This window comes from Capra hircus, chromosome 8, assembly GCF_001704415.2.
Source record: "Capra hircus breed San Clemente chromosome 8, ASM170441v1, whole genome shotgun sequence".
NCBI classification, from domain to species: Eukaryota; Metazoa; Chordata; class Mammalia; order Artiodactyla; family Bovidae; genus Capra; species Capra hircus.
In genome coordinates, this window is record NC_030815.1 from 55,643,372 (window position 1) to 55,655,129 (window position 11,758).

Here is an 11,758-nt window from a genome sequence, read left to right on the forward strand (position 1 = left end):
CTCCTGAGGATTTCTGGCATGGATGCAGGTAATTTTTAATTCCTGGGGACTGTGATTACTAAGTCCAGATTCCTTGGTCCTGACATCCCAGACCTGCTTTAGACAACCACCTGTAAGAGACGGAGGAATTGGTACAGAGGGAGGAGGATGTGGCCTGAGTCTCAGTCACCATAAAAAATGGGATAGGAAAGAAGTCAGTGCTTCTTCTGGGTGTGTGAAAAGTGAAAAAGGAAGCTGATGGCTTAGTTTCTGCTTTGGAAACACGGTGTCCTAGTCCATTCCAGCTGTTTTAATGAATTACCACAGACAGAGTGGCTTATCAGTGCCAAATATTTCTTTCTCATGGTTCTGGAGGCTGGAAGTCTAAGATCAAGGTGCTGGAGATAGCTGGTGAAGGCCTGCTTTCACCTATGGCTGCAGACTCACACAGTGAAGGGATGAACTGGCTCCCTGGGGTCCTTGTATTAAAATAAGAGCACTAATCCCAATAAAGAGGACTCTCCCCTCATGACCCAATCATCTTCCAAGAGCCTCATCACTTAATACCATTACTTTGGGGGTTAGAGTTTCAACATATGATTTTTGAGAGGACACAAAGATTCAGAGAACATGGCAATCCTGGATCTTACTATATGTGGTCAAATGAATGTTTGGTCCTCTGATCTAAACAACTGCATAAGCAAGGACTAGAAGCTTGCTGCAAAGGGCAGGTTGTGAGTGCCGCTGGGCAGCATGTCTGGGTTCGGAATTTGAAAAATGATGCCGGTCTTTTTTCAAATTAGATACGGTGACTGTGAATTAGTATATTAGCAAAATATGAACCATTGAATATCAGGCTCTGATTATGTGGATTGGCTACCACTTTTCTCATAAGGGAGAGAAACTTGGAGAAAGAGAAGGGATGGGAGAACACCCAGTATTTATCATAATATAATACTTGTGGTATTTGTGCAGAGTGCCAGATAGAGAGGTGTGAGTAGTGTATCAGTCAGGATGCCAGCTAAGAAGGAGAACCAGTTGAGTACATGTGTGTGTGTCTGTGTAAAATGATATTTATTGCAAGAAATTGGCTCATGTGATTGTGGGGACTGCAAGTGATTGCGAGGCAAGTCTGAAATCTCTAGGGTGGGCCATCAGGAAGGGCATGTTGAAAACTCTGGGGCAGGAGCTGATATTTCATTTCACAGGGGAGTGTTTTTTTCCCTTACTCAGGGAAGCCTCTGTCCAGCTGTTCAGGCGTTCCAACTGCTTGGGTCAGTTGCATCCAGATTACCCTGTCCAAAGAATAGCCATCTTCTTTACTTAAGAGTTAACTGATTATGGACATCAATCACACCTACAGATATCTTTGAAGCAACACCTAGATTAGTGTTTGACTAGCTCGGTACTAGAGTCGAGCCAGTTTGACATGTAAAAAGTAAGGGAAAATGTCTCCTTTTCTCTAACAGCTGGGCAGATGTGTGGGGAAAGGTATTTAAGAGAGTGAGAGCACCATCTGCGAAGAGGAATTGGAAGAAACTCAGAGTGAAGGAGAAAAAGGTTACAAAGGCAGATGGGAAAAATAGCCAAAGGATACAAAATCATAGGTACCCTCTCATTTTAGAACCAGAGAGTTTGACTTTTTATCCAGATAGAAAATTTGTGATATTCTCAAGTAGCAAATGATATGACAAGGATACTTGTTGTAGAAAGATCAAGCAGCTGACCATATAAAGGGCCTAGAGGAGCAAAGCTGGAGACTAGAAGGCTGGTTAAGAGATAGTGGACAGGATCCAGGTCAGAAATGTGTTTTGGGATAAAACTTGAGAGAAGGGTATAAATTCACCATAATTTAGAAGGTTTAAGAAGTAGAAGTTACAACACATGGTCAGGACTAAAATGGAGTTGAGAGAGCAGTCCAGCCTAGTCTGGGCAATGGGAATTTGGGTCATTCATTTGTTGAAAGAATGAAATGGGAAGGGGATACAATTTGCTGCCTCCACTGACATGTAGTGTATGTCATGGGTTTGGTATCAGGGGTCTATGAATATCAACATGTTGACAGGCAATTCTGGAGCACTATAGGGATGTTTGAAATTAAAAAAAAAAACAAAACACAAAACTATGATCTTTTAATATATAGTTGCTGCTTGTTGTTGTTCAGTCCCTAAGTCATGTCCAGCTCTTTGCAATCCCATGGACTGCAGCATGCCAGGCTTCCCTGTTCTTCACTATCTCCTGGAGTTAGCCCAGACTCATGTCCATTGAGTTGATGATGCCATTTAAACATCTCATCCTCTGTTGACCCCTTCTCCTCCTGCCCTCAATCTTTCCCAGCATCAGGATCTTTTCCAGTGAGTCAGCTCTCAGGCAGCCAAGTACTGGAGCTTTGGCTTCAGCATCAGGCCTTCCAATGAACATTCAGGGTTGATTTCTTTTAGGATTGTTTGGTTTGATCTCCTTGCTGTCCAAGGGACTCTCAAGAGTCTTCTCCAGCACTACAAATCGAAAGCATCAGTTCATCGGCGCTCAGCCTTCTTTATGGTCCAGCTCTCACTTTCATACATGACTATTGGAAAGAACATAGCTTTGACTATACAAAACTTTGTCAACAATTCATTGGAGAGTTATGAAAATGAAAAAAAAAAAGATTATTTAAAGCCCCCAAAGAGAACAGGAAAAGAAACGAGAATAAAAGAAGAGAAAAGGGACAAGGAGAGAATCCTCGGGGACACTAACATTTAATGGACTGAATAGGAAGAGAATCTTGTGAATGACATAAAAATCAGATGAAGAGGAAGTGTATGCTTTTTCCAACCACTCTGTAAACTGTTTTTTTCAGTTAAATATTGCCTTTGGTCCTCTTCCATTCTTTCACCAAAGATGTATCAAATGCCTTCCAGTGTCAGACACTATCCTGGAAATACAGTAATGAACAAGTCATGATTTCTGCCCTAAAATACTTTAGATCAGGGTTTCCTGTGTCTGTAGATGGCTGGGATGGAGAAAAGTCACCCCTAGCCGAGAACCACTGCTCTCAAGACTAATGGTAGGGACAGATAAACATGCAATATATTAACATTGTAATAGATGTTATAAGAGGTATGAAATGGATCAATTTGTTGCAAGTAACAGAATTCATTCTTGCTATTTAAGCAGCAAGGGATAATAAATATTCTCAAAAAGGGATATTGGGATGTATAGAATCAGTGGCAGATTGCCTGGAGCAACACATTCACCACAGCCAGAAAAAAAATCAGCCAAGCACCACTCCGTATCACTCTGGTAAAACATCACCACTGCCACCGCCTCCAGGAAACACCCAGTGTAACATCCAGAGCTTGGATGCCAGCCTTCCACAGCTGCCCCAGGAAAACCTGCCCACGCTCTGCCCACAGGGGTGTCAGATGATCTTCCCATGTGATGCTTGCTCACTTCCAAAATTTCCATGGGTTTAGCTAATTGATTGAACTGAAGTTATGTGCCTAGTTGTGTTCTAACTACAGTGGGAAACTGACAGTGTTGAAGCAAAGAAATGAGACTTGATTCATGACTTTAAAATACCACATCACTTTCCACTTGTGACCCTTGAAACTTATGTTCAAATTCAATTTGTAAATAAATTTCTTTATTCCGTAGCACAGGCTTTCTATTTCTAATTAATTTCTCCATAGCTTCTCCTGGTATCTCAATCTGTATCTCAAGTTGGCACATCTTAAAGACCATTCCATTCTGAGAAAAAGGAACCCTCGCACACTGTTGCTGCGAATGTAAATTGGTGCAACCACTATTGAAAACAGTATGGATGGTCCTATAAAAACTAAAAATAGAGCTACCGTATGATTCCACAATCCCACTCCTGGGCATATGTCTGAAAAAGACAAAGACTCTAATTTGAAAAGATACATGTACCCCTAATGTTCACAGCAGCACTATTTACAACAGTCAAGACAAGGAAGCATCCTCAATGTCCATCAACAGATGACTGGATAAAGATGTTTATATATTAATATATACATGGAATACCACTCAGCCATAGAAAAGAATGGAGTAACGCTGTTGGTAGCAACATGAATGGACATAGAAATCATTGTGTTAAGTGAAGTCAGAAGCAAAAGACAAATACCACATGATATCACTTATATGTAGAATCTAAAATAAGTCACCAGTGGATTTATTATTGAAACAGACTCAAAAGACATAGAAAACAAACTTATGGTTACCAAAGAAGAAGGAAGGTAGGGGAGGGGTAAATTAGGAGTTAGATTATTAGTTACAAACTACTGTATATGAAGTAGATAAGCAACTAAGTCCTATTGTATAGCACAGGGAACTATATTCCATATCCTGTAATAAGCCATATAGAAAAGAATATAAAAAGGAATATGTGTGTGTGTGTGTGTGTGTGTGTGTGTGTGTGTGTGTGTTAAGTATGTATGACTGAGGGCATCCTGGGCGGCTCAGCAGTAAAGAATCTGCCTGCCAATGCAGGAGCCACAGGAGATGTGGGTTGGATCCCTGGACCAGGAAGACCCCCTGGAGGAAAATATGGCAATCCACTCCAGTATTCTTGCCTGGAAAATTCCATGGACAGAGGAGCCTGGCGGACTACAAGTTGAAAAGAGTCAGACACAACTGAGCGACTGAACACACACACACACACACACACACACACACGCACACACACACACACACGCATAAGTGAATCACTTTGATATTTACCAGAAACTAACACAACACTGGAAATCAACTATACTTCAGTTAAAAAACAAAAACAGAACACTTCACTCTGCCAGGTGTCTGGTCAAGAAAGCCTGGCAACTTTGAACGTCCCTTTCTGCTGTGTCTAACCAGTGGTCCCATTCAGCTGATTCTGCTATCTGATTCCCTCTGTCCTCACTTTAGGTTTTGGATGTTTCTCTCAGTTAATTTGAGTCTAGCCATTTGTCCCATCCAAGTGCCTTCTCTTCTTGGCTTCTTGAGTGCAGAAAGAAGGAACTAAAATTTATTGAAATTCTATGATGTGTCAGATGCTGTGGCAGGGACTTTGCATAACTGATCTCATTTAGAAGCAACTGGATAGTGTGAGAGGAAGAACTTTAAAATCAGAGGATTCTAAGAATCACAAGCAGCTAGAGGAAAAAAAAAGATTGATTATACTTTAACAAAATTAAAGTTTTTTGTGCATCAAGGCCATTTCAAGAAAGTGAAGAAGACAACCCATAGAATGGAAAGAATACTTGCAAATCATATATGAAAAGGACGAGTAGTCAAAACATTAAAGAACCTGTACAACTCAAGGGGAAAAAGACAATACCTGATTTTAAAATGGGCAAAGCATCTGAAGACATGTATCTAAAGAAGATATACAGATGGTCAATAAGCACATAAAAAATATGCTTGATGTCTTTAGACATCAGGGAAATGTAAATTAATGCAACAGTGATATATCACTATACCACTTCATAACCACTAGGATCGCTATAATAAAATTATATTTGTCAATGAGGATGTGGAGCCCTTACACATTTCTTGTGTGAATGTGAAATGGGGCAAATTTTCACAATAGAATCTAAAATTGTAATCATAAAGCCATTTATGTGCGAGGCACAGTGACAAGCACTTACATGCATTATCTTATCTAGTTATTTCAATAACCCTGGAAAATCTATTCAATTCATTCTTTACCAAAGTAGGTTTTGCTCAGACTCTCAAGATGCTCTGCGTTAAAATAAAACAAAATTGGGACACATTGCATTTTCAAAGCACTTGTGCAGAGTCACAGCACAAACTAGCCTATTACAGGCTCTGAGAACCTCTACAGTATCAGAGAAAAATAATTTGGAGAATCTAGTGTTTTGCAGATCATTTGGCTACTTAATGCTTATCAACAGCAGTTGCATGGAACATATTTTGGGGGACACTGACTTGGAGTTGTAAGCTGTCCCACTGACAGAGTTTCTACAGGAAATGATCCTGTTGAATTTTCACTATCTGCCTACCTGAGTGTGCCTGGATCTGATAGAGTTAGTTTAAGAAAAGATAATCAAACACTTCATTATTTGAAGTTATAGAAAGTAATAAAACAGTTCATTATTTGAGTGTGTGTATGTGTTTACATGCATGTGTATGCCTGTTTTCATATAGGAAATAGAGATGTTTTTGAAAGTTTGTTTTGTGCTTTGCCTAATTCTTGGCTGTTTACTCCCAAGCTTAATGTATTCTCCAATGAGTGATTGTAAAGAAAACATAAAATGTAAAACCACGTGCAGCTTATCAACCATTAAGGTTCCTATTGGAATGGAGAGACAAGGGAATGGCATTTGCTGTTTGAGCTTCAGTTAAACCAGATTTGATTTAAAGTTCAGTTCAGTTTGGTTCAAGTCTCTCAGTAGTGTCCGACTCTTTGTGACCCCCATGGACTTCAGCACGCCAGGCCTCCCTGTCCATCACCATCTTCCAGAGTTTACTCAAACTCATGTCCATTGAGTCAGTGATACAGTCCAAAAGCGGATACGGTGCAAATGACTGTGGCAGTGGAAAACCATATTGGTGCTTATGTGGGGTCCAGGTACCAGAACACCATGCACTTAGATGGAGGACCTAAAGAATCGTTTAAAGTGAGATATCCAAGCTCAATTTGGAGAAATCCTCGAATTCTTATTAAAAGCCAAGCTTTCTATGAGAGCAGAAGGATTTTATGGGAAACATGGATGAATAGCTATTTGCTGAATGATAGCAAATGCCCCTAATTTGTTCTGTTTAGAAGGTAGTCATAATGGATTTGTAAGCCAGTGAACACAGACTGTCAAAGGATTTTTTCTGCTTTGTGATTTTATATAAGAGGCCTTACAAAGATATAAAATTTAAATCACATTTGATGGGTTTTTTATTAAGAAGATTAAAATTACATGCATTTAAGACTTTTCTTAAAAACTTGGCTGTACACTTATCCTATGCTCCATGTACCTATTAACTTATGGGGATATAAGGATGTTTAAAAATTCATTTGGAAATCTTCTTTTTTTTTTAAATTTATTTAACATCAAGAATTTTAGTGCATCAATAAGGAGCAAACATCTTCCTAAAAGAATATTACAAAGTCAATTTAATGTGTAGGGGGAAAATGTATCGTAGGTTTTATAGGATTTAAGTGAATTTTGTGTTTTCATAGTTAACAATGGAGATGTTTAGATTGAAATATAATCACAATGAAACCTTTTTAATTCTTGCTTATAAGATTACCAAATTTGTAGGTCCTATTCACTTCCAAAAAGCTTTTAACCAGTAAGAAGCTACAGTAAGAGTCTCAAGTTAATATATAATGCCTTTTTTAACAGAGATGCTGGCTTTGCAAAATGCAAGAAACTTGTACAGATTAAAGTAATGCTTATGAATTTTTAAAATATATAATAAATTGTATTTTTGTCTATCCACTTTTACTATTAAAGAGAAAAGGGGAGCATTACTTTGTTAGAATTTTGTTCACTATAAAACAGTATAGGAACATTTGCTAAGTGAATTCTCAGGGTTAACTATACATTTTAGGAATTTAGCTTGCACAGTTACTCTGACTCTGACATGTTTTGTTTTTCACATACATTTTATTTTACTGTGATATTTTAAAATATCTTAAGAGGGATAAGTAAATATGCTTCTGGATAATGGACCTACACCTGTACTATCTCATCATTGCATGTATATTACTGTGTCTGCCAATAATCAATGTAGCTTCCATGTGCGCTCAGTTGTGTCCAATTCTTTGTGACCCCATGGACTGTAACCCACCAGGCTCCTCTGTCTGTGCAGTTTTCCAGGTAAGAATACTGGAGCGGGTTGCCATTTCCTACTCCACGGGATCTTCTGATCCAGGGATCAAAACCACGTCTCTTGCATTGGCAGGTGGATTTTACTCCTGAGCATTTGGGAAGCCCATCAGTGTAGCTTCAGTTCAGTTCAGCTCAGTTCAGTCGCTCAGTCGTGTCCGACTCTTTGCAACCCCATGAATCTCAGCACGCCAGGCCTCCCTGTCCATCACCAACTCCCAGAGTTCACTCAAACTCATGTCCATCGAGTCCGTGATGCTTTCCAGCCATCTCATCCTCTGTCGTCCTCCCTGCATCCCAATCCCTCCCAGCATCAGGGTCTTTTCCAATGAGTCAACTCTTCGCATGAGGTGACCAAAGTACTGGAGTTTCAGCTTCAGCATCAGTCCTTCAAATGAATATCCAGGACTGATCTCCTTTAGCATGGACTGGTTGGATCTCCTTGCAGTCCAAGGGACTCTCCAGAGTCTTCTCCAACACCACAGTTCAAAAGCATCAATTCTTCGGCGCTCAGCTTTCTTCACAGTCCAACTCTCACATCCATATATGACCACAGGAAAAACCATAGCCTTGACTAGACGGACCTTTGTTGAAAAGTAATATCTCTATTTTTCAATATACTATCTAGGTTGGTCATAACTTTCCTTCCAAGGAGTAAGCATCTCTTAATTTCATGGCTGCAATCACCATCTGCAGTGATTTTGGAGCCCGAAAATATAAAGTCAGCCACTGTTTCTACTGTTTCCCCATCTATTTGCCATGAAGTGATGGGACAAGATGCCATGATCTTCTTTTTCGGAATGTTGAGCTTTAAGCCAACTTTTTCACTCTCCTCTTTCACTTTCATCAAGAGGCTTTTTAGTTCCTCTTCACTTTCTGCCATAAGGGTGGTGTCATCTGCATTTCTGAGGTTATTGATACTTCTGGCAATCTTGATTCCAGCTTGTGCTTCTTCCAGCCCAGCGTTTCTCATGATGTACTCTGCATGTAAGTTAAATAAATAAGGTGACAATATACAGCCTTGATGTACTCCTTTTCCTATTTGGAACCAGTCTGCTGTTCCATGTCCAGTTCTAAGTGTTGCTTCCTGACCTGCATATAGGTTTCTCAAGAGGCAGGTCAGGTGGTCTGGTATTCCCATCTCTTTCAGAATTTTCCACAATTTATTGTGATCCACACAGTCAAAGGCTTTGGCATAGTCAATAAAGCGGAAATAGATGTTTTTCTGGAACTCTCTTGCTTTTTCCATGATCCAGCGGATGTTGGCAATTTGATCTCTGGTTCGTCTTCCTTTTCAAGAACCAGCTTGAACATCTGGAAGTTCACAGTTCACATATTGCTGAAGACTGGCTTGGAGACTTTTGAGCATTACTTTACTAGCATGTGAGATGAGTGCAATTGTGTGGTAGTTTGAACATTGTTTGGCTTTGCCTTTCTTTGGGATTGGAATGAAAACTGACCTTTTCCAGTCCTGTGGCCACTGCTGAGTTTTCCAAATTTGCTGGCATATTGAGTGCAGCACTTCATAGCATCGTCTTTCAGGATTTGAAATAGCTCAACTGGAATTCCATCACCTCACTAGCTTTGTTCATAGTGATGCTTTCTAAAGCCCACTTGACTTCACATTCCAGGATGTCTAGCTCTAGGTGAATGATCATACCATCGTGAATATCTGGGTCGTGAAGCTCTTTTTTTGTACAGTTCTTCTGTGTATTCTTGCCACCTCTTCTTAATATCTTCAGCTTCTGTTAGGTCCATACCATTTATGTCTTTATCGAGTCCATCTTTGCATGAAATTTTCCCTTGCTATCTCTAATTTTCTTAAAGAGATCTCTAGTCTTTCCCATTCTGTTGTTTTCCTCTATTTCTTTGCATTGATTGCTGAGGAAGGCTTTCTTATCTCTCCTTGCTATTCTTTGGTACTCTGCATTCAGATGCTTATATCTTTCCTTTTCTCCTTTGCTTTTTGCTTCTCTCCTTTTCACAGCTATTTGTAAGGCCTCCTCAGATAGCCATTTGCTTTTTTGTATTTCTTTTCCATGTGTAGCTTAAAAATACTCAAATAATGTAATACTTATGTTGCCCAGTTTCAATGCCACTCTTGAGGTAGGCATAATAAAATATTTTTAAATACACAAATAACAAAATTACCAGCATCCAAGCATTCTGAAAAATCCACTAGTGTCCCTATGAATTTCATTATTACCAGAAAGAAATTTTTTACCATGGGTAAAATTATGCACATAAGGGAGTTTTAGCTGGGCCGGATCAGGGGCGGAGATTTACCTATTTATGGATAGCCATCACTCTCTGAAGTTTCTCCTTATAACTGGACAAATGGTACCTACCATTAACGGACAATTAAAAAGCCACACTCACCAATTTGATTGGGGTTCAGAACATTCAAGGAAAAGAACTTGGGCATGACCATTACTGAGATTTAGACAAATTAGTGAATTGGAAAGGTCACAGTGAAAGTCAGTTTTAAAGAATAGCAGTGGCAAAAATGTGCAGAAGGAATTGGTTGCACTGGAACTGACTCAGAAATGAGAACTTCAAACAGGAGCAATATTTTGGGTACAGAGTCAGGCTGTGGTACTGAATGTACTTTGTGTTCTTTCTTTCTAGGTTGCCTAAACACTTTGCTAAGAAGAGAGCATTGTAAGAAGAAACTAAAAAATTGCAGCATCGGAAGCTCAAGTCAATTCTATTGAAAGCTGGTCTTTTTTTTTTTTTTTCCAGAAGGTTCTGGATGGAACAGACTGGACTCTTTCGATAAGGGTTTTAATATGCAATTTAATTTACAATGGAATGTCCTATATGACTAGAAAATGAAAGAGAAGTAAATGCTAGAGATATTTCTTAGGACTTTTGGGTGTCAAAACACTGAAATTAGGTGCTCCAGGAGCTTGGGAATCAGAGACTTTAGGAGTGGGGCCCGCTCAGCCATTAGTAATGATGTTCCTGGACTGGGTAGAGGGTCTCCAGGCTTTAAAGGCAAGTACGGTGAAGCAAGTACCCTTGAGGGTCTTCCCTTGGTAATTATATTTTTCACTGCTTTGGTGAAGGGTCTTTCTGGAACTTTTTCGGGTGTCAGAAGGTGTTGGATGAGCAGTTCTTCGATGATAAATCTACTCTAGCATCCCAGTTTCCCTAGATTTTGGAGACCGTCTTCTACAGCATACACGTGGAGCCTTGGCATTTTGTCTTGGTTTAGTGTGGGCTGCCAGGTTTCGGTTAGTTTGTCAAGCTAACTCTTACAGCCACTCAGGCCAGGGCATTCAGTCCAAAATCCTGGCTTCCAGCTCCCATATCAGTGACTTCAATCTTGTCCAATGGTACATTCCTCCCATCCCTTAGAACCCACTTCCATACATGCTTTTCAGATTTCTGTCTATATAGACTGACAGAATCCTGCAATATTTTGATGTTACTGTCATTTTCTCATGGCTTACACTCAAGTCTCATCTGGAGCTGATGAGACTTGAGTCTGGTTAGAAGTCTAGAAGCAAGGAGAGGTAGTGAGGGTCTTAGGGGGATCAGCAGTCCCTTGCAAGGCAAATACCTCAATGAAAGCTCTCATAGAGTTCTTAGACAAGGGGATCCTGACCTCAGAGATGAAGAGCATCTTCCTGCAAATGATCCTCAGCAGAATTGGGGGCGGGGCACTCATGGTCTTCAGCTTCACTAGAATTTGATCTTGTGTCCCAATTCCAATTATTACTTTTTCTTAAGGTCCTAACTTTAACATAAGAAACCCTTCAGGATGGTGAATTCAGTTTGCCTTGTAATTCAGTTACCAGAAAGATTTGGTTTTGTGTTTGTTTTTCAGAACTTTGGGCCCTGTGTCTATAGGAAGAAAGGTAATTTGTAATGATGTCATTCAAGCATTCTGATAGCTTGGGCTGGGAATTCCAAGTCCGGAATTCATCATTTCCCCTGTAAGTTCTTGA

The 11,758-nt window shown here is 39.8% G+C and overlaps 1 long non-coding RNA gene across 1 annotated transcript in view; it reads left to right on the plus strand.

The window, feature by feature from the left end:
* The window catches only part of LOC108636566, a 78,550-nt gene extending 67,958 nt beyond the window's left edge, over positions 1-10,592 (plus strand). Inside the window, exon 5 of the long non-coding RNA XR_001918447.1 lies at positions 10,434-10,592. This is a non-coding gene — a long non-coding RNA (uncharacterized LOC108636566). The remainder of the gene's footprint in view (positions 1-10,433) is intronic.